The sequence below is a fragment of the Alligator mississippiensis genome, chromosome 1 (assembly GCF_030867095.1).
Source record: "Alligator mississippiensis isolate rAllMis1 chromosome 1, rAllMis1, whole genome shotgun sequence".
Taxonomy (NCBI): Eukaryota; Metazoa; Chordata; order Crocodylia; family Alligatoridae; genus Alligator; species Alligator mississippiensis.
The window spans coordinates 42,033,463-42,056,674 of record NC_081824.1 but is presented as its reverse complement, the minus strand read 5'-3'; the positions used below and the strand labels follow the sequence as shown (position 1 = coordinate 42,056,674).

At 46.8% G+C, this 23,212-nt stretch overlaps 1 protein-coding gene across 5 annotated transcripts in view; it reads right to left on the bottom strand.

Annotated features, from left to right (window-relative positions):
- Positions 1–4,310, bottom strand: part of ARHGEF10 (Rho guanine nucleotide exchange factor 10) — a 197,706-nt gene extending 193,396 nt beyond the window's left edge. For 2 of the 5 annotated variants that reach the window (XM_059730159.1, XM_059730148.1), the window contains exon 1: positions 3,893–4,310. The gene's annotated coding sequence lies outside the window, so the exon portion shown is untranslated. Of the gene's footprint in view, positions 1–3,657; positions 3,769–3,892 lie in introns of those variants that run through there. The other 3 variants (XM_059730140.1, XM_059730171.1, XM_014610440.3) reach the window with 2 other exon arrangements.
- Between the last annotated feature and the right edge of the window lie 18,902 nt (positions 4,311–23,212).

The window sequence follows — 23,212 nt, the reverse complement described above, 5'->3', positions numbered from 1 at the left end:
CACCCTGTCTGAAATCATCCACATTTTTTTCATTCAAAAATAAAACAAAACAAAAACAAAGAGCAAGCGCTTTGCTCATATATGCTCAAATTTGAAAACATTATTGTGTCTGTGGACATGAACAAAAGTAAAAGTCCTTCTTATATGAAAATGCATAATTGATTTTATTTTGGATAGAACATAAGGGCAAAAAACTCTATTCCTGAAAATAAAACATTGGTTCTAACATGCCAAGACTCTACTCTTCTTCGAAAAATGGATTTCCCTGCTATCACACAAGGAAACGACAGAATACTGGATTCACAATCCATTATACAGAACAGATACCACTTAATAATTGCATTACTCTTCCCCCCATTGTGGAAGGAGGATGCAACTAAACTCTTACAATACTTCATTACCTTCTATTAGTGATTCTCAAGCTGCTGTCTAAGAACCACTAGCAGTCTTCCAGATATTTCCTGTTAGTCCATGGAGAGATTACTTCCCTCTATTTTTCTCTATCTAAATCACTTTTAGAAGCCAGTAGGATACAGTGTATACTTTCCCAATACATTTTTTATATATAGGGTTAGCTTTCACAAGGGAGTTGTATGAATGAGAGTAGAAATACCTAGAGTACACCTGGAACTATCTTTGTTAACCTAAAAAAAAAAAATGCAGAAAAATATATATTTGGCGATTTTAGTAAGGACACATTTGAGAAATTCTGTGTACCTACTCAGGTACTTTTTTTCTATAGTCTGACTCCATGTACACATTTATAAAATTTCTCTTTTAAAAAGAGGGAGATGGGGAAACCCCAGCAATTATCTATGTATTCTTTTTAAAGACAACATGGGACAATCATTACTAGCTCTACCAGTAGGATCTTATGTTACTGCCCAACCTGAATATAGAAAGAAAGCATTTAAATTTTCATTCACAGCTTCATAGGAACTTTCCTGTGGAAAAGCTGCCACAGGAGCTCAGTTCATTAGGACTCAAATGCAATGAGAAGAGGCACAAGGTACTTCAGGAAATAGGCATATAAGTGGCATTTTTACTAATGCTTTTAACTAAAAAGGGCATAAGAAGAATAATGGCATTGTGCACCTGAAAATCTTAGCTGGATACTATTTTTTTTTTTTTTTTACAAAATCCAAATATTTCTAATGAAGTAGAAATTAAAGAAATGGAATGTAAACCATCTTCCCCCACATGTCAAGATGCAGCCAAATATGAATTACCAATTACTTCATATGTATAGCACTCTCAATTTTTTAAGACTGGAAAAAAAATTTGTAGAGCCGGAATTGAAATAGATAGCAACAACAAAAAACAAAACAAAAAAAATCAAAAAACTCTAATGTTATTTTAAAATGTTGGGGGGGGTTATTACTACAAACTAGAAGTTACAAATTAAGAAGTTTGGAATATGGAAATATGTCATTGAAACAGTAAAAGAACCTCAACTCTTCCCTAATCTCATCACATGGTAAAACTTCCTCACATCATGGACCCAGTCTAAAATAATCATTTTATAAATAAATCATTTTATAAATCAGTCTAAAATAATCATACTGGACCAAATCTTAACCTGGTTTAAATTGGACTTTCCTTCATTGGCATTAATGGAGCTACATCAATTCAGACCAGCTAAGAATATGGCCTCTACCAATGAATATACATGTCAACTCCCCAAGTCAGACGGTCTGTTTCTCCAGTTGCCACTCTCCCAAGAGAAATCACAAGTGTACAAAGGTTCAGAAAAATAACCCGAGAACAACTAGGATTAAACCACTCTTGGGAGAGTTTCTCCTGGAAGAACAAATGTCTGTACATGTTCTCTTCTGAGAAGAGACAAAGCTGAATCCTCCACCATCCCATGGTGCTTTTTTCCCATCACCTCAGGAAACAGCATGTCACTTGCTGGGCTCTAAGGAGCAGACCATATCCCCTTCACAATCCTACATTGTGCTACAAGGAGATACCGGCCAACTCTGAGGAGTCTGGGTAGCCAATTGAAGCTGTCCTGTGCACTGCAGCCGTTCTCCAAGCAGAGTGAGGAAGTTTACAGAGCACACACATGTGCACAGGCACCTCCTGGCAGTGCAGCATCAGCAGCACAAGCTCTCTGCCCCTCAGGGTCTTAGCATGCAAATGTCTGTTCAAGTGTCTCCAGTTAAGCTTTCCTGCCAAGAGAACAAAGCCAAGAGAATTTTCCCAGGTCATCTGAACTCTGTGCACAGTTACTCTGGGTTACATACCCAATAACAGTAAACGGAGGTGAGCCAGGGTGGTTATCTGGCAATGGATAAACCCATCTGAAGAGTGCTAATAGAGAACCTGCTTAGAGGAGCTGAATAAAGTAGATTGGGCTTTGTGTACGTGCATCAAAAACAGCATCTCTGTATCTTCTTACAGAGAAAGGCACGTGTTGCGGTGTTGCTATAGTCTGAATTAAAGTGTTCCCATCCCAATTCAACCTTCAGAACTACTTAAATTTCAAACCTGTGTGTAAAGAAACACTGTCATTCATCAAATGAACACATGTAAACACTTCCTGGATTACCAAGGCTACAAAGATGACAAGATGCATTAAGCAAGTCTGAAGTCAGATAGGCAGTAAAGATCAAACAGATCACCTTGGCAAAAAGGGGATTCTTCCGCTGCTGAGCAAAATAGCTGGATGGTCATAACCCCCACGTAAATATAACTGAGTTCAACTGCCATTCTAGGGGGGGCTTAACACCTTTCATGTTCAGCAGTAAACCTCTCTCTGTCATGTGTGTTAAGAGGAGAAAAAGAAGAAAAAAAAAAACACTTCATTGATTTAACTACCTGTTGCAAGGCTGGTGCTCAACAAGACTGTATAGAGATATGAAGTACCCCCAAATGTTTTGTTTAATAAGCACTCCCAAAAGACACATATTCTGAGAGTGAGAGGAGCTGCAGTCATTGGAAGTACATGCATCACACACCCCTCCATACATACATAAACACTTGTACATCTTATATACACACCTGTACATGTACACACACACGTATGTAAAATGTATGTGTATACACACACACACACACACACACACACACACGTGTGTACACTTTTTCAAATTCCCAAACCTGGTGCACTCAGAGCCCATCCACACTCTTTCCCTACATGTGGCCATGGACCACTCCACCCACTGGCACACTGGATATGTGTAGGGAGTGCATGAGGGTGCACATGCACCCCCTGAAAGCGCCAGCTGCAAAACTGTAAACACACTTCTGGTTTGTTCTCCCAGACTTGGGAGGCACCAGTTGCCCATGCACTGGCAGCTCACCCTCCCATCCCCACCGCCGGAGAGGCAGGTAAGACATGGGTATACACAACATGGGGGTTTACTTCGCCCTAAACTGAAGCAGTGTTTTTAAAAACCCACTGCTTCAATTTAGGGTCCCCGTTTTATCTACGCACTTGTCACGTATATGTATATACACACACACGTATATAAAACGAATGTGTGTATGTGTTTGTCTATACACACACACACACACACACACACAGATACACATACGTGCACATACAGACAGACACACACACACTCGTACATTTTATACGCGTGTAAAAAATCTGCCAAGAAGTTTGAACGTGGTCGCTCGTGGAAGCAACTGCAGGCCGAGCACAAGTACCTCAGAGCTGGAAGCCGAGGGAAGGGTCCGGAGAGCGAGGGCGGCCGCAGGGCAGAGCCCGGAGCAGCGCGCAGTCCGGCCGTCCCGGGCGCGCGGCGCCGCCACGAAGCCGCCCCGCCCCGCCCCGCCCCGGCCGCCCCCAGACCGCGCTGGCGCCCAGCCGGACCCGACTCCAGCCCGTGTTTCCGCCACACGTTTGCTCTGCACGTCCGTCCCCCCGCCTTTCTCTTCTCACCCCGAGCAAGCGACACGCCCCGAGCCCGGGGGATGCTGCCAGGCTCAAGCGGGCTGGCTCATAGCCCAGGAGGGGCCCCAGCGCCCCCGCTGCGCCCAACGCGGAGCCCGGCGCGAGCCTCGGGCGGGCTCGGGGCACCTGGCAACAGCGCCGCCCCCGCCCGCTACCAGCAGCCGATGCTGGCGGGGGGCCCGGCGGCCACCCGCTCCTCCGGCCCCGCGCGTCTTCGCCCCTCGCGGCGCGGCTCGGCCGGGCGCGGATTGGCGGCGGCGCCCGTCAGTCTCCCGCCGCCCGCGGTGGGCCGGGCCCTTCCCGCAGTCCAGCCCCGGCCCCGCCGGCCACGTGTCACGCGAGCCCGCAGCGAGACTCCCGCCAGCCCGGCTTTTGTTTCTCCAGCTCCAAAGAAAGGGGCGGCCCAGGCAGCGGCAACAGCCGGGACGGGACGGCAGCGGGATGCGGGACTGCCGACCCGCTTTGGCTGCAGCCCGGCCGGGGGGAGGTCCCGGTTGTTCTTACCCCTCCGTTAGGGTCGGCTCCTCCCCGTGTTTGGGGTCAGGAAAGAATGTGCCCCCATGTCAGATTTGGGGGTGCCTTCCTCTGTAGCAGAGCCCATGGCTCTCTCTCCTGATACCATTTCACAGCAGGACCCCCTGGGCTTTACCTGTGGTAGGTTAGGGCAGAGGTGCTCAACCTCCAGCCCAGGGGCCAGGTGTGACCTGCAGAGCCATCACATCTGGCCTGCGGGGCTCCCCACGGGTCAGGGAATTTGGTGGGGGAAGGAGTGGTGGCCAGTCATGAGGCCAGCCTCGCCCCTGCCAAATTCCCAAACTTGGTGCAGGCAGTTGGAGCCAGTCCATGCTATTTCCCTCCATGAGGCTGGGCCCTGCTGGGGCCCTTTTCCCCTCACAGGGCTGACTACACCCCTTTTTCCCATAGCTCCAGGTTGGGGACTGGTCCATGCCTCCTCCCAACCCTCCCCGGCATGGGACTGGGCTTAGGGCAGGCTGCCTGCCACCACCATCCACATGGCCAGAGGGTGACCCCCGCACCAGCCCCAGGTGCTGGATCAGAACCACCGTCTGGCCCACAGTCAGACCAGGCACTGTCAATTCAGCCTGCCGGGGAAAAATGTTGAGGACTACTGGGTTCAGGTGTTAAGTCTGTGTTGTGACAGGGTCTTAGGTAGCATTTACACTATGGAGTGTACAGGATGGTTTGGATATGGATGATCCTGTCTTAGGAAAGGAGTTGGACTAGATCAGGGGGTCCCAAACTGATACTCATGCCCCTGGGTGGGAGGGATGCAGCAGAAACTGTGTAATAGTGGATTTACTTTTCATGATAATAATTGGCATTTAAACAGTTAAAATAGAAAACATATATTGGTAGGGGTATGTGGGTAGCTGGTAAATCTAGAAGGGGGTAGCAATCAGAAAAAGTTGGGGAACCTGTGAACTAGATGATCCCTGCAGGTCCCTTCCAGCTCTGCTGCTCTAGGATTATACGAACACATTCTTCAAGGCTGTGAAATAGGAGCGTCCTTACCAGGATCAGCTAACAGCCCACAGCATAGCAGAACAGAGGAGGGGTTGATTGGTGGAACATCAAGACCAGTAACAAGAAGAGAGGGTCGTTAATGTTTATGGAATGAAGAGTTTATAAATGCTCAAGTAGATGATGATGAGCCAGTAGGCTTCCTCAGCACTGCCTGACTAGAAATGCTGCTGCCACTGCTAGCCAGTTGGTTTTAAATTTTGGGTGGAGCAAGAATAAAAGGGGGTGCAAGTACACCAGTGCACCCCACCCTGGATTCACCCCTATGTGGGGCCCTGCCTAAAATTCTGACCTGGAGCCCATTATGCACAGGCTGGCTTTGCCTGAGACAGACAGATTGCCCCTCTGGAATTAGAAATGCCTTGGAAGGACACTAATGCCATTTTATAACGACTGACTTCATAAGCTTGCTCTCCCCATTCCCAGGCTACCCATGGTCTATTCTCTGTACACCCAAAGCTGCACAAAACTGTCCTGTGTAATTGTGACTGACAAGGAAGGCCTGTTTAGCAGAGAGGCTGCATACTGTGTGTCCTCCCAGCCTTCCCCCCGTTGGATTTTGTCCATTTAGGTCTGCTTCACTTAGGCTGCCCAGAGTGGGGAAGATGGCAGCAGGCTCCTGGCAGGGTCAGACAGCAGGTTTGCCTGAGCTTACTATATATCTCTGATTTAGTTAGTCTATAAGGTGCAAATCTACCCTGCCTTCTGCCTGATTTAAGACTAGCATAGCTAACTACTTTTACCTTCTGGAGTTTCATTTAGCACCTAATCCAAAGTCCATTGAAATCAATAGAAAAATTCCCATAGACCTCAAAGGACTTTGGAGCAGGTCCTACAGCAAAGCTATAAAACTTATGTAAGTGAGGGCATACGTTGGTCCTTACAACATTTTCTAATGATGATGAAGACTCAGACTGGTAGGAATAAGTTTGGCTCTCAAAACGAAACAGTCTTTAAGCCCACAATTACGAAAAGGCAGTCCCTTTTTAGGTCAGAGATCACTTTTGGAATTTAAAGGGAACTCAATATCTCTCCCCTCTCCCCCACCCAGTGGGTAAATCTGTGGGGAGGGGAGTGGGGAGTGGAAAGTGCTGTGCGGGGATGGGGCGGGGCAGAGCAGATGGAGGCATAGCTCTCACTCCCTCCCTCTCTCACCGCTGGGGCCTTGATCTGCGTCCCCATCCCAACGGCGGTGAAGGAGGGAGCACAGCTGGCACAGAGCAGGGGACGGAGACGTGAGTGGCTCATCCAAGGGGCATGGGGAGCGGAGGCACGCATCCTGGAAGGGAATGGAGGGTGCGTGCCCCCAGATCTGCCCATGGGGTGGGGTGGGCTGCAGGCTAGGTGGTGTCACACTGCTCCCAGCTGGGCTGTGCTCAGGCCAGGTGGCAGCAGCAGCAGCGGCACTGGGAGTTAGGCCACAAAGGGGGGCCATAGCCCCCCCAACCCCTGCTCCAAGTGCTGCAGCTGCCCAGCAGCCCAGCGGGAACTGGGTGCAGCCTCCCAGCCTGCCCTCCCCCTCTCCCACCAGCCCCTTGGCCCCCACGTTCTGGGGGGGGAGGGAGGCAAGGGGTAGGGGGAAGGGAAGGCTACTCTGGGCTGTTCCCGCCGGGCCTGGCCTACACTGCACCTGAGGCAGATGGCTGCAGGACTGGGAGTTGGGGTTGGGGGGGCTACAGCCCCCCTACGTGGCCTCACTTGCAGCACCACCACCACCTGGCCTGAGCACAGCCCAGCTGGGAGCAACCTGGGGGAACAGCCTGCAACCTGTCCCACCCAGTCCCGTAGACAGATTGAGTGGTATGTGCCCGCCATGCCCTCCTGTGCTGCGTGCTCCCCATCCCCTCACTGGCTGTGCAGGGCCTGCCCCTGTTCCCGCCCCACTACCTATGTGATTGCTGCAGCTGCTGGCACTGCCCCCCCGGGGGGGGGGCACGTGCCCCCCCATCTGTGTGCAGCGGAGGCGGCTCCCACTGCGGGCTGGGCTTTGTGCCCTGACCCCTGCTGCATATGCCTCCCCAGGCCTCCCCCCCTTCCCTCCCCCACCAACTGACCTGCTGGGCTGGGAGAGATGCACACGCTCAGCTCCCCTAGCCCAGAACTGACCTCAAGAGGCTCTGGGATCTACCAGTTGGTGACCACTGCTTTATATGAAACCTTTGGTACAGAAATTCTTGCGAGACAACACTGACAACATAGCATGGGGACAGTGACTTTTCTGAGAACCACCATCCCTTAAACAAGGCAGAAAAACCTTACCAATGTCTTAAGTGGCTCAATTACTGGTCTTGTTATGATCTCGAAGGTAGTGTAAGAGTGATGTTATAGCTGTGATTAAAATTATGCAGAAACTACACGAGGGGCAAGGATTTCTTAGGGCAAGGATATCTTTTACTGGACCACTGTGTAGTTGGGATAGTTAAACAAGTTTTTAGAAGGAAGAATGAGGAAGAATGTCTTGCATTTGAAAGTTTGTCTAACTGTATCCCAACTACACAGTTTGTCCAATATATAAGGTATCACTCTAAGAAATCCTTCCCTTACATTGTTATGATCTCTTCCATTTTTAAAAAAAAGCAAAATAGGAGGGGATTTTACAATCTGATCCATCTTCTGAGCATTGCTCAGTACCTTCAATTCGCAGGTATGTACTCCCACAGAAAGAGAACTTCTGTTCTCCCATTATATCTGTGACAGCCCAGCATTAAGTTTGCCTAACCCAAGGTGACAGGGTAAGGTAAGACATAATGATGCAGTTCTCCCTTTCTGAATATTTCCTTACATTTCAGCAGTTCCACTTCCTGAAGATTTAATTTCCCAACAGTCAGCACAGCATAGGTTTATGTTTTCTGTCCTTGATCTTGGCTGGGAATTTAGTGCTAAATACTGCTGAGTGCTATCTTACCCAACATGCCAAGGTATTTATAATGGAGCGTTCTAGGCAAGTACCTAGGACTTAAATTTTCAAGAATGCTCACCTATCTTAGGCACCTCCATTTTGAATGTGTAAATGTTGGCGTACCACAGAAACAGTTGGATTTGAAAAATAACCTAAATGTCAAGCCTTTTCAAGCTGTCTAAAATTGGACACACAGAAGAAAGTCACTGAGCATTTTTAGAAATACCGGGCTATTTTCAGGCAGCATAAATGTGCACACACAAAATTCATGTTGGATTCATTTAAAGATGTGTATATGCGAATAAGACAGAATGAATGGATGTTTACTTAACAAGATACTTAAAGCTTTTAAGCAGAAGAGTATGTTTTCTTTTAAATATATTGGCTAGTGTCTATGCATACTGATGACTGCTTTGTACTGCACAACATGCCAGATCTGCTGAAGTGTTTATGACGTAATGGCTGATCTTTAACAACTTGACAAATAACAGTCACTTTCCTTTAATTCATCTGGTAAATGGCTGTATTTTTGAAGAAGAATGCCACCACATTATGTGTGCAATGCACCTGATACCTTCAAAGTCCTGTGCAGCTATGGCCACAAATGGTTTGCTGCAGCTCGGTTTCATATAAAGCATTTGTGCTATACCCAGTTCAATGAAAGATCTGGCTGCCTATAAGTAAGGTCATTTATAAATTATGGATATCTCTATGGCATTTATGCACTATATATTTACAAGTCTTTTAAACAGATGTGGAAAAAGTGCTCCTTTCTTTCTCTGCCCCAGTTTGATCCAGTAAAGCCAGCCACATAATTCCAGTGTGAATGTAGGAAAGAGAAGGACATTTGAATAAGATTAAGGATAAGAGAAAGCATTAGAGCTACTTTATATCTCATAGAAAACTTACAGAAATAATGTGTTAAAAGTGTAATTGTTTTTTAGGGGGTTTTTACCAGGTACACGTAATTCCTTTCTCCATTAGTTGAAGATAGCCAACAATAACAATAAAGGATTTTGCAAAAAAAAAAAAAAATCAGATGATATTCTCTACTTTGGAACAAAAACGATGTGCACCGAGTTTGAATTTTTCCAACTTATTTCAGAGCCAGTATCATTTTGTGGACTTCAATCTGACTCCTGCTATTCTGGCACAACCTTACTTTAATGTAACATATGATTAAGGGGGCTTAATGTACTTTTGCATTACTGTTACTGAACACTCCTACAAATTCCAAATACTAAGTTCTGAACAAGAAACTGGGTTCTGATGCCTTACTGTGACTGCCTTGATACATCTGCTGCTGTAAACCTGTTGCTCAGCCAATCTGTGCCAAGTCTGTCTCAGCAGTGAAGGGAAATGACCATGTGGAAATGATGTGGTTGGAGCTTCGCAGTCTTTGGCTGCTAATACACACCCCCTGAGAGGCCATGCCAGCAGAAGCTAAATAAAGCAATTTTGATTTAGGAGTTGAAGAGGCCAAACCAGCCCCCAAGCATGTTTATCATAAATCAGCTTTGCTCCTCAGCCTTATGGCATCCAGAGCAGCTCACCTGAATGCAAAAATGTAGGCCACTGCAACTATTCTGTAATCCCTTTAATTTCCTTTGTTTCTTGAAATGAAACTCATTTAAAATTGACATATGCAAATCACCAGGTATTTATTAACACCAAAGCATTCTAAATTCCCTGCAACTGCTGTCATTTTTAATTTTGTCTTTCCAGATTATTTTCATTGTTTTAAGTTGTAATGCAGTTTACTGGTTTCTTAAAACGAATCACACAGACTAAGTAAATTCCAGCTCCAGAAACATGTAATCAATCAAAACCAAGTAATTGTAACACCAGCATGTAGTGCTTATTGATACAAGTAATTTTAACTCTGTACATTCATTATAATATAGTAAAATGTATCCTATATACATTTTTGTATATTTAGTATAAGAATAAGAAGGTGGAAAGAAAAATACCCTTATAAAGATACTAGAAAGGCAGCAGAGTTGAAAACATCTGATCACTATCCTATTTATTCATTTAAATATACTGCCACCTTGCGTGGAAAAAACTGGATGCTTATAAATACCATTCAACAGTTAATGTTAGGGAGAATTGCACTGATTAATGATTATATATTGCAGTTCTATATTATATTATTATTGTTTTATGTAGCATCTTTAGGGTGTCACAACCCAAAGTTGTGATTTTGTGTTTTGTGTGTGCTTCGGCACTGCTAAATTATTTTCCCACTAAATTGCAGCTTCTTTGCACGGTGGAGTTTTCTGCTGCAGAAGAGAACCCCGGTGCAACGGAGAATTCCCGCCAACTTGTAGCTTTCTTTGCAGGGTGCATTTCTTTTTGCATCTAAGAAATGCTCGGTGCAAAGAGTTCCCGCCATTTGTATTGAAATTCAAGCCACATTATTGGTTCACATTAAATTATACATACGTGGCGGCTAGCGATTGGCTTGCTAGCCATATAAAGAGCTTGGGTGGTTTCCGCCCAAGTCAGAGTTCGAAAAAGAGAGAGAAAAACCTTCGCCTTGCGTGAAGATCTCTAAGCACTGCGGATCCTCACGGACCCAACGTATTTCTTAAAAGGCAACAGGGGCCTGATCAGCCTCTGGCCTCTCCCCATCGCCGACAGATTCCTAGACGTATCCCTCCCTGCGCACAAAAAGAGATGGACCCACGGAGTTTCGACAACTCTGTAGGAGATCGAGCTTGTCGTAATCTTCAAACGAGGATTTAAGCAGAGCTGTGCCTGGAAAACTGTCCAGCCTACACTACGACCATCTTTGGTGTAAGTAAACAATCTTGAATCAACCACTAAGCATCCGTGACTAATTCTAGCTCGCCCCCTGGTTTTCTCCGACCCTGTGTGCCCAGGCTGCTGGCCACAGCCCACGTGCACAAAACGGGCCGCGGATCGCTCCCAGCCCGCACATGGTGACGAGGATGGGATCAGGAGAAGACACGTTAGAGCTAGAATTGGTTAAGAACTGCCCTTGGCGCGATAACCAACGCCAAGTGAAAAGCTTTGAAGAACTGGAGGCGCATATTGCTTACCACCAGGCGGGCGGAACGGGTGACAGATTTGTCAGTGGACACCTGTCGCTGAAGGGAGAAGAGGGAGTCTCCGAAGACGGAGCCCCGAGAGAGAGGGAAGTGTATTTGCTCCCCGCGGCGTTCGGGTGTATAATGAGGGACGAGTGGGTCCTGTTCAGGCCCCTCAATACTGTGTCCCTCGCCAGAGTCAACCCGGCAAGCGAAGTGAACCCGACCCTCACCCGGGAGTGTGCCCGATGCCTACGATATGCTCGGGAGAGTGAAGAACCGGTGCCAATCGGCCGGTTCTCCCCTTTCATGGTGGCGTCTAGATTACGGGGTCGCGAGCTTCCATCCGAGCTCCACAAAGATCTGGAGATGGAGGAACGCGCTGCAGATGAGAGGGTGGCCCCGCATTACGACAAGGGGGGAGAGTTAAGTGCAACTTTTCGTACGATCACTAATTTAATGCACCAGAATTTAAGTTTAAAAACCCAGCTGCAGATGGCTATTCAAGCGGTCAAAGAAGCGGCTGAGAGAAGGGAGCCTGAAACGCCAGCCCAAGATGGCGCCGAGCAAGAGGGAGACCGCGTGGAAGAACCGGAAAAGAAGGGTGGAGCTTCGGAGGAACCAGCGAGAGTTCGGTCAGCGACTCCGCCCATCGACGCAGCGTTGTCTCCGGCAACCCCGCCTAGCGACACAGCGACGCCTCTACCGACCACGCCTTCCTGCCGACGAAGGAAAGAGTCAAGCAGAGAAGTGCATCCGCCCCTCCTGCCTGAAGTAGCAACAGCAGCAGTAACTCCTGTGGCAGCAGTTCAGCCTGTAACAACATCAACTCCCGAAAGAGCAGCTTTCCCTACAACAACGATTGGTTGAGTTACCACTGCTTACTATGCTCGTACCCGACCGAACTTCAAGGCACCAAACATCATGAATCTGATCTTCCATCACTGCCACCGAGAACCCCAGAAGAGCGATACATGTTTGGATTTCTCCTACAGCGTTCTGGACTCAATAAGCGGCAGCTTCGGATTTTAGGGGACGCAGGCCAATGGCAATTGGCCTATGAGTTAGGTTTCCGTTATTTAGAGGAACCAGATGATGGCTCCTCAATGATTTCATCCAATTGAGAATATAAAGAGAAGATGGTTTAGAGAACTAGTAAAGTTCCATGAAAATTTTGTAAATTTGTTGAAGATGCGTTAATCTATTTTTTTTTAGAGTTTTGTTTACAGATCCGGAATTCAGAGTGCGTGGCGAAGAGAAGCCCTGAGACGGATAACATCATCGGAAGAAGTGAGGGCCTGATGTACGACTTCACCATAACGCCCACTGAAGCCCTGATCATGTAGTTTTGTTATGAATCTGATTATGTGTTTGTGTTGATTATTGTTTGTTGATTATTATGTAACCCAATCCCAGGACAGCGAATTTTATGTTTGTTTATTTGTTTGTTTGCTTATCTGTTCGTTTGACGACTCACGACAAAGCTGTAGATCACTAGAATGATAAGTGTATAGCATAATTTAGCTATGCCTTCAGCAAGGGGGGATGTCACAACCCAAAGTTGTGATTTTGTGTTTTGTGTGTGCTTCAGCACTGCTAAATTATTTTCCCGCTAAATTGCAGCTTCTTTGCATGGTGGAGTTTTCTGCTGCAGAAGAGAACCCCGGTGCAACGGAGAATTCCCGCCAACTTGTAGCTTTCTTTGCAGGGTGCATTTCTTTTTGCATCTAAGAAATGCTCGGTGCAGAGTTCCCGCCATTTGTATTGAAATTCGAGCCACATTATTGGTTCACATTAAATTATGCATACGTGGCGGCTAGCGATTGGCTTGCTAGCCGTATAAAGAGCTTGGGTGGTTTCCGCCCAAGTCGGAGTTCGAGAGAGAGAGAGAAAAACCTTCGCCTTGCGTGAAGATCTCTAAGCGCTGCAGATCCTTACGGACCCAACGCATTTCTTAAAAGGCAACAGGGGCCTGATCAGCCTCTGGCCTCTCCCCGTCGCTGATAGATTCCTAGACGTATCCCTCCCTGCGCGCAAAAAGAGACGGACCCACGGAGTTTCGACAACTCCGTAGGAGATCGAGCTTGTCGTAATCTTCAAACGAGGATTTAAGTGGAGCTGTGCCTGGAAAACTGTCCAGCCTACACCACGACCATCTTTGGTGTAAGTAAACAATCTTGAATCAACCACTAAGCGTCCGTGACTAATTCTAGCTCGCCCCCCGTTTTCTCCGACCCCGCATGCCCGGGCTGCTGGCCACAGCCCGCGTGCACAAAACGGGCTGCGGATCGCTCCCGGCCTGCACATAGGCTACATAGAGTGTGAATGATTCCTATAGTTAAATACTATTCTATTGCTGATGACTGATGCTGAATTCCTTTAATACCTTTCTGATGGTACCAACAAGATGGAATAGGTAGAAGAAAAGAAAATTCAGTCATGTATAAAAGCCTAAGTAAGAAATGTATTCTGTAGTGTAGCAAATCAAATTAAAATTACTTTAAGCAGTCTATTCTCATTCTACAGTTTGGCTGTAGTTCACATATTTCTTAATATTGTGAACATACACAACTATGTAATATCAATATACAAGCTAATTTAAACCTTATTATTAAACTGACACTATTTCTGAAACATATTGCAATCATTACAAAATTATTTATTTTAAATTGCCTGTAAAATGGTGAATTAAAGTTATTTTCATAAAACTTTATTCTTTTAAAATCAGAAAGAGGAAAAATAAGATGAGTGATATAATTCATAAATATTAAAGCAAGAAGGAGCCATTATAATCAACTTTTATTTCTAGCAGAGGCAGAAGCCATTTTACTCACTTATTTCTGCATCAAGCCTTTATATTAAGATTGAGATAGAGATCATTATAAAATACATTCTAATCTTGATCTAAGGACTTCCATATTCCTGTGCAAATGATTCCAATGATTAATTATGATGAAAGGTTATGTTAAATGTCTGTGCCTTATTTCTATTATAAATTCATCTCACTCAGCTTTCAGACTCTGTTTTGTGATTGAAAAGCATTTTACTCTCAGAAATCTTCTCAGTAACTGATTGTGATCAAATCGCCCATTATCTTTTTCTTTGACAGTTAAATATATTGAGTGCCCCAAGTCTTTGGCTATAAAGCAGGTTTCCTAGTCCCATAGCTCCTGCATAAGGACAGTGTTAGGGCAGTATAAATCATGCAGTTCCATGGGCAAGGGTTTATCATGCCCCCTTTGCATTAAGGTTGTGCATTGCAGCATACTGCAAGTGATGCTACACTGGAATAGGGGCCCAGAACTGAACTTCTGTGCCACCCGAACCCTTTTGTGTTTTGTCTCTGTAGTATGGTCCTCATCAGAGCCACACACAGTATTCCAGCATCTATCTCAACCATGTTGTAACCAAAGCTAATCCACTTTGGCACAAGAGGAACACAGCATTAACTTGATAAAAATGCAGCAGCACTAAGTCAGCTGTAATATGTATTGAAGTAAAATACTAAGCCACTTAGGGCACTGACAGAAGTGACGTTTTGTCATGCAGTCGGCCACCCTGAAGTGCCATACAGCTATGCCCTGACAAAAGTGCACAGTTTCAGAGAGCTTTAAAGGTGCCCTATCGTGCAATAATTTGAACCTTTGTTGCATGAGAGTTCAGATGAAGGTGCTCCAAAACAGAGCACCTTTATTAACTTCTGTCAGTCCCTCTGCCAGGAGCAGGGCTGGGCTGATCCAGCCAAGCTTTGCCACCGGTGCTGTTTTCAGAATGAGAGGGGGAGAAGGGAGGGGAGGGACCTGGGGCTGGGATTTGTCCAGCCTGTACTGGAGGGTGGGGTGGGTGGATCGGAGCCCCCCCATCTCTGAGGCAGGGCTAGGGGAGAGAGGCTACAGACATGCAGCCATTCCAAACTGGAGCTTGATCCCCCACCCTCTCAGACCCAACAGCAAATGTCTGTTGAGTTGGGGGGGGGGGGGGGGGCGCTGTAATTCATGGTGCTTTCTGTGAAGTGCCATGAATTACAGCAGGAAGCTGCACATCTGTCAGCACCCTTAGAGCTCCTATACACATGCAGGGAGGCTGCTCCAACATGCTGTAATTACAGCACACTGGAGCAGATTCGATTAATCAAGTCATGCTCCAGCGGACTCCAGCATCATGTATATCAATGTCCCCATGCTAAAAAATGGTGGCGGGGTACTTTAACTAAAGGTGGTTAAAGTGCCCCTGCCACCATTTTTCAGTGCAGGGATGCTGATAAATGTGACATTCTGAGTGCTTTAATTAGCATGGCTCCATGCCCCCCCACCCCGCCTCCCAGAGCACATGTATAAACACCTTCAGTGTCTTTTGTAATCATACCTTTCCTGGGTTGCCTTATTGTACAATGACCCTTTAATAGTCATTTTCCCCCTCCAGTGTGCCCACTAATTGGTAGCTGTCAGCATTTACCAGAGGTCAGGTAAGTCCATCTTCAGCCCATGTAGGAAACATTAACTGCTCTGGTTCTGAGGCTCTTCCACGTAAAAGAACTATAGCTATTCCAGCTGATGCTAGATACAGGGATGAGGAGGTAGTGGTGTGTCTCACCAAGTTCACTCTGCCCTGTTGTTGCCTTCTGTGGCTTCACAAAACAGATGCCTGCCTCTGACCTCCAAGCCCCCTCATATTGCAAAGCTCTCTCTTCACCATGTCTCTGCACCAGAACTCTGTCCTTGTCCCATGGAGTGCAATGCTTTCAGAGGATAAGAACCCACTTTCCCTCTCTTTTGGGTTCACACTCCACTTTCCAACCCTGCCAGGCTGGCATAGAGATTAAGGTGACCACTTATCTTGGGCATTTAGGGTTCTTTTACCTGTCACCAAAAATATAATTTTGTAACACTTTAGCCAAACAACTAAAATTAAAGAAATAAACTTACACTCACCAAAACTTCCAGTGAGGTCTGATGTATTTGATGTCTTTCCCATATGCACCAGTAGATGGTGATAGAGAACTCTGGAGCATCTGCCCATTAGGTGATGAAGCAGCTCTAAAAGGACAGTTTCCTATTCCGATCTGCCACATCATTACACTTGGACCGTATATTCAGTTGGTCATTGTGTTCCTCTGAAATCACTTGAAGACAAGGTGCCTGGCAGAATCTGACACAGGCCTGTTTTTTTCATCAGCCAATATTTTGTTTTTTAACCACGCATTTAGTTCTCATCCTCCCGTAGAAAGGATTAGTTCACCATTATAAACCTTGAATTTCAGTTGTTTACCTTCTACTACCCATGGCTTATCTTTTAGTGCTAGTATCACTGTTCTTGGCACCAGATTAACTTGCGTAGCTGCTTACAACTTAAAATTAATGAATAATTAGTTTATGTTCCTGTTGATAGCCCTTTCTCAACTCCTGGAACATTGTTCCTTGTTCCTATGAAGAATTGCTCACAGGCAGTTATGTTCATGTCATCTGCTGGTGCCTGCAAATTTCATGTGATGTAATCTGTTTCAGTTCTTGCATTTTTCCCCCAAAAGCTAGACATTGTCTTTGCTTGCATTGTACAGCCTGTGCTGCTCCTATGTTCTGTTTTCTGTGGCCTACAGCTTTGAGCCTTATATGCCTTTCTGTCTCTTTTCCCTGTAGTATTATTAGAGCACTGCACATGCTTCATAAAATTCAGCTGGGCTGGCTGACTTCCTCTGCTTGGCAAATTTTCAAGGGTTAATTCTGGGTCTTCCAGTTATCCCTGAGTTTTTGGTTCCATATCCCAATCATCATCTGATCTTTTATCAACTGTGTTAAGTTTCATTGTTAGCCTCCTCTACTTGACTTAACTGAAAAGTACTACAAATACGAAGTACTTCAGAACTAGGTTTTTTTTGTCTGAAACAGGTGCCATGAATTGCTCAAAATTACTCAGAGCTAAAAAGTCTGACAGTCATTTACTTTATTTGGTGTCTGAAGTCTAACAGACCACCTTAACATAATATCCAGTCCCAGCCTCTCAAAGGTATATTCCTCACAGTTAGCTACTATAACCCTTATGTCCTTTCTAGACTCATTGCTTTCTAGGAGACAGTCCCTCATAATAGGACTTGAAAGAGTAAATTAATCTATTTCTTCTTGGATATCCTATGTTTATTCCAAGTACAACCCTTCATGAAATATCACTAGGTTTTTGTGTATGAGGCTAAGGCCTATGTCTCTGTTGGAGTGGTACTGATTTAGGCTGGATGGAATGTAATGTTTTGCACTAGCAAAACATTAAATTCTGCATGTGTAATCTCAGCATGTGTGTGAATGGAATGAAAGGGATGTGGGACCCTCTGATCCAATGTTCCCTCTAAGGTGTAGTGATCCATGAGCGCGCTGTTTCAGTCCGTGAGTGTGTCACTTCGGTTCCACCTCCCGCTTTTGCTAACTCTGGATCCAGACTACGCTAAGCCTATTAGACTAGAATCCTCATGTAATGGATCCTCACCATTATTCTCGGGGTTAGGGTCCCCACGAGGGGCAGGGGCACCCTATAGGCAGTGCAGCTCCCATGGGGGCACAGGGGCCCACTATAAGGGAGCATGGACACTGGATGTTGTCTATAGGGTTCATAGATTGTAAGGGCTGGAAGGGACCTCGGAAGATCATCGGGTACAGCCCACCCCACACCAGGCAGGGAAGACAACTGGGGGTCAGGGGACCCCAGGTTAGGGCTGGTTGGTTAGGGTTAGGGTCCCATGGGGGCACAGGGCCCCCCTATAAGGGAGCATGGACACCCTCTAGGCAGTGGGGGTCCCTGCAGGGGAAGCTGGGGCACCCTAGGGGCAGCAGGGTCTCTATAGGGGCAGGGGCGCCTATAGGCAGTGGGGCCCCCATAGGGGTACCCTGCAGGCCCCAAGCCCCTATGGGAAGCAGGGGTCTATAGGCAGTGCCCCCTGCTCACCTAGCTCGAAGTGGCCCCTGTAGTACTCCCCACCGAAGAAGGCGCTGAAAGACATAGCTGCTCCCAGCTGCCTGGCCTGGCCTGGCCCCTCCTGCCCACACCGCTCCCCACAGTCACCAGGAGGCACTGCCGGACAAAGCCGTGTGGGCGGGCAGGCACGTGGGGCAGGCACAGCCCAGGCCAGGGGGAGGAGCTCCAGCTCCACGGTGTAAAAGCAGCTGAAAGATGGGGAGCGGCACCAATCCAGCACAGCAGTTTCCCGGCACTGGCAGAGCCCACTCCAGCCCCCAGCCCCAGCCCCCACCTCACCTTGCTGTACCGCAGCCCAGCTCCTCTCCAGGCAGGTGCGCAGTGTTAATAAGTTAGTGCATGGCATGGTATTAAATTGTGCATGGCCAGGCACGTACGCATCTTGGAGGGAACCTTCCTCTAATCCACAATGTAGTTACAAAAACAAAAACCCTAAGTTGTACTGACAACCTAGTCCTTCTGTTCATATAACTTATTTCATGGCTGGCAGTGGATCAGCATTCATGTCATGCCAACCATCAGTACCTGGTCCATACCTGGGAAACTAATGATCCTCCTAGCAAACCAAATTCTGGTAACTTTTGGAAGAATCCCAGTGTTACCTCCACCAACTACCAAGGTGTTGTGCAATACTATGGCTTTCATACCATTAGGCCTAGACTTATTCCATTTGAGGAACTGGGTTTAAAAAAAGTTTTTTCTTGCTGGCAACACAGGGAGGGGGAAGAGAAAGGTGGTACAATCCTACTCAGGTAGATATACCAGGATCCCCTTTTAAATGTAAGCAGATCCAATAAAGGCAACTGTTCATGATGTAATTAATTAGTAATACAGGATAAACTGCATATAGCCCATCAGCAAATTGGGTAATCAGAAAACTGCCTGTACAACATAACCCATGTCAACTAGTCAGTCAGCAGCTCTGAAACCAAGAACGCTCCTATCAAGGCTGTAGTTAAAGGCAACCCCTCTCAGTAACAAGCTCTAAAGATGTACAAAGAAGTGATCAGCTTAACATCATAACAAGCCTTGATGAGGCATGTGAGAGCCAACACTTCCTCCATGAATTAATAGGCACCCTTAAATTGGCCTAGGTTATATTTTTTAATACTGAAATCTGTGGGAAGTGGCAAATAAGTAATGCACGCTTGCATAATATAAAATAGTTGCCTATCTTAACCATGGGTATCTTAAGAAGAGTATCACCAGGTCTTGTGAAGAGGTGAACCTATTAGGTGTTGCTGTATTTCAGTACAACTTCAGATATTATTCACTGCTCTAAGAAGTCAATGAACTAGTAAGGACATAAAAATGAAGCATAACAGACATTTAGTGCAAGAAATTTGGTATGAGAGAATTTTTGGCATGGAAAAACGAAGAGACAAATCAGAATGAAATTAAAGCTTAATAAAACAAAATCTATTAATCTGGTCACAAACCAACATTCCCATGTCTGACCAGCTCTTAAGTATGTGCAAGAAATCAAATTAAATGGTAATACAAGGTCACATATTTCTTATAAACACATAGTCCAGTATGAAGCAGTAGTGTCAACCTCCAAAGTTCAAACTCATCAATCAAATATGAAAAAGTTATGTGATGATCCTTTTGAAACAATAATTTTTTTTTTAAATTACACCATGTCCTTGGAACATCTTTTGTTTTTTTTATTCCATCTCCACCCATCTACTGCATGAGTATATGACTATAGGCAACCCTTGCTTAGCACTCTTAATTGGTTCCTAAAAAAACAAGCATTAAGTGAAACGAGCTTTAAGTGAAACCAAAAGTATTTGATGATCCAAGATGCTGACCGCAAGTGTTTTTAATGACCCACGATAGCAACCGCAAGCATTATAATGAAACTCGCTGAGCGCTAAGGTATCAATTTAAAATGAGCATTATAGCAAAATAGATTCATAGATTCATAGATGTTAGGGTCGGAAGGGACCTCAATAGATCATCAAGTCCGACCCCCTGCATAAGCAGGAAAGAGTGCTGGGTCTAGATGACCCCAGCTAGATACTCGTCTAACCTCCTCTTGAAGACCCCCAGGGTAGGGGAGAGCACCACCTCCCTTGGGAGCCCGTTCCAGACCTTGGCCACTCGAACTGTGAAGAAGTTCTTCCTTATGTCCAGTCTAAATCTGCTCTCTACTAGCTTGTGGCCATTGTTTCTTGTAACCCCCGGGGGTGCCTTGGTGAATAAATCCTCACCAATTCCCTTCTGTGCCCCCGTGATGAACTTATAGGCAGCCACAAGGTCGCCTCTCAACCTTCTCTTGCGGAGGCTGAAAAGGTCCAGTTTCTCTAGTCTCTCCTCGTAGGGCTTGGTCTGCAAGCCCTTGACCATACGAGTTGCCCTTCGCTGTACCCTCTCCAGGTTATCCGCATCCTTCTTGAAGTGTGGCGCCCAGAATTGCACGCAGTACTCCAACTGCGGTCTGACCAACGCCCTATAGAGGGGAAGTATCACCTCCCTGGACCTATTTGTCATGCATCTGCTGATGCACGATAAAGTGCCATTGGCTTTTCTGATGGCTTCGTCACACTGCCGGCTCATGTTCATCTTGGAGTCCACTAGGACTCCAAGATCCCTTTCCACCTCTGTGCCACCCAGCAGGTCATTCCCTAGGCTGTAGGTGTGCTGGACATTTTTCCTCCCTAGGTGCAGCACTTTGCATTTCTCCTTGTTGAACTGCATCCTGTTGTTTTCTGCCCACTTGTCCAACCTATCCAGGTCTGCCTGCAGCTGTTCCCTGCTCTCCAGCGTGTCCACTTCTCCCCATAGCTTTGTGTCATCTGCAAACTTGGACAGAGTACATTTGACTCCCTCGTCCAAGTCGCTGATGAAGACATTAAAGAGTATCGGTCCAAGGACCGAACCCTGCGGGACCCCACTGCCCACACCCTTCCAGGTCGAGATCGACCCATCTACCACGACTCTTTGGGTGCGACCCTCTAGCCAATTCGCCACCCACCGGACCGTGCAGTCATCCACATCACAGCCTCTTAACTTGTTCACCAGTATGGGGTGGGATACCGTATCGAAGGCCTTCCTGAAGTCTAAGTATACGACATCCATCCCTCCTCCTGTGTCCAGGCGTTTCGCAACCTGGTCATAGAAAGAGACTAGGTTGGTCAGGCACGATCTGCCCGCCACAAACCCATGCTGGTTTCCCCTCAGCATAATTTGCCCTGCCGGGCTCTCACAAATGTGAGCCTTGATAATTTTTTCAAAGACTTTACCAAGGATGGAGGTGAGACTGACCGGCCTATAGTTGCCCGGGTCCTCCTTCCTCCCCTTTTTGAAAATGGGGACCACGTTAGCCCTTTCCCAGTCCTCTGGGACTTGGCCCGTGCACCACGAGCGTTCAAATATTCCTGCCAGTGGCTCTACAATGATGTCGGCCAGTGCCTTCAGCACCCTCGGATGGAGCCCATCCGGGCCTGCCGACTTAAAGGCATCCAGTTCTTCCAAGTGACTCTGCACCACCTCAGGATCTACGTATGGAAGTCTGGCGCCTTGCTGCTGCCTCTCTACAACCCCAGTGAGAGACTTGTCTTGCCCCTCACTTAGGAACACTGAGGCAAAGAACTCGTTGAGGAGTTCAGCCTTGTCCCCCCTATCTGTCACCAATTGTTTCTGCCCATTTAGCAGCGGTCCTATTCCTCCCTGGGCCTTCCTTTTACTCCCAATATATCTAAAAAACAATTTCTTGTTGTCCTTTACTTGGGTTGCCATCCTCAGCTCCATGGTAGCTTTGGCCCGCCTAACTGCCTCCCTACAAGCATGAGCAGAGGAGGTATATTCATCTTTAGTGATCTCACCCTGTTTCCACTTTTTATGTGCTCCCCTTTTGGCCCTTAGGCTGCCCTGGATTTCTCTGGTCAGCCATGGAAGCCTCCTGGCCCCTTTCCCTCTTTTGCCTCGCTCGGGGATCGTCTTGCTTTGTGCCCAAAGGATCGTTTCCTTTAGGCACAGCCACCCTTCTTGGGCACCCATCCCATCAAAACTCCTACTCTGCAGTGCTTCCTTGACTAATCGCCTGAATGCATTGAGATCAGCTTTCCTAAAGTCTAGCACTTTCACCCTACTAGTTACCTTACCCACTCGCCGTCTTATGTTGAATTCTATTATAAGGTGATCGCTGTCTCCCAGATAGCTACCGATCTGGAGGTCCCCTATCATGTCATCTCCCGTTGCCAATACCAGATCCAGTATGGCATTCCCCCTAGTGGGACCGTGCACCTCCTGTGTCAGGTGGAGGTCCTGTACACAAGTTAGAAACCTGCGTGAGCGATGGGACCTTGCTGTCTGCGTCTCCCAGCAGATGTCCGGGTAGTTTAGGTCCCCCATGACTACCGCCTCTTTAGCTTTTATGGTCTCCGAGAGTTGCCTCAGGAGCCCCGCATCTATTTCTTCCCCTTGGTGTGGGGGTCTGTAACAGACCCCTACCACCAAATCCCTTTCTCCTTGCCCCCCATGTAGCCTAACCCACAATCCTTCTACTTCCTCAACCTCGGATTCTGTCTTGATGAGGGTTGATGTGTATTGCTCACTGACATAAAGTGCAACCCCCCCCCCTTTATTCCCCGACCTGTCCTTTCTATACAATCTATAGCCCTCAATATGTACCGCCCAGTCATGGGATGAATCCCACCAGGTCTCTGTTAGCCCCACTAAGTCATAGGTGTTTAGTGCAAGCAGGAGCGCTAGTTCATCCTGCTTGTTCCCCATGCTCCTAGCATTAGTATATAGGCACTTGAGGCCTGCGACTGGTGCCTTTGCTGCCCCCCCGCTCCAAGTCCCATGGGGCCCATTGTTTCTTACCTTCTTGTTCCTTACCTGTTC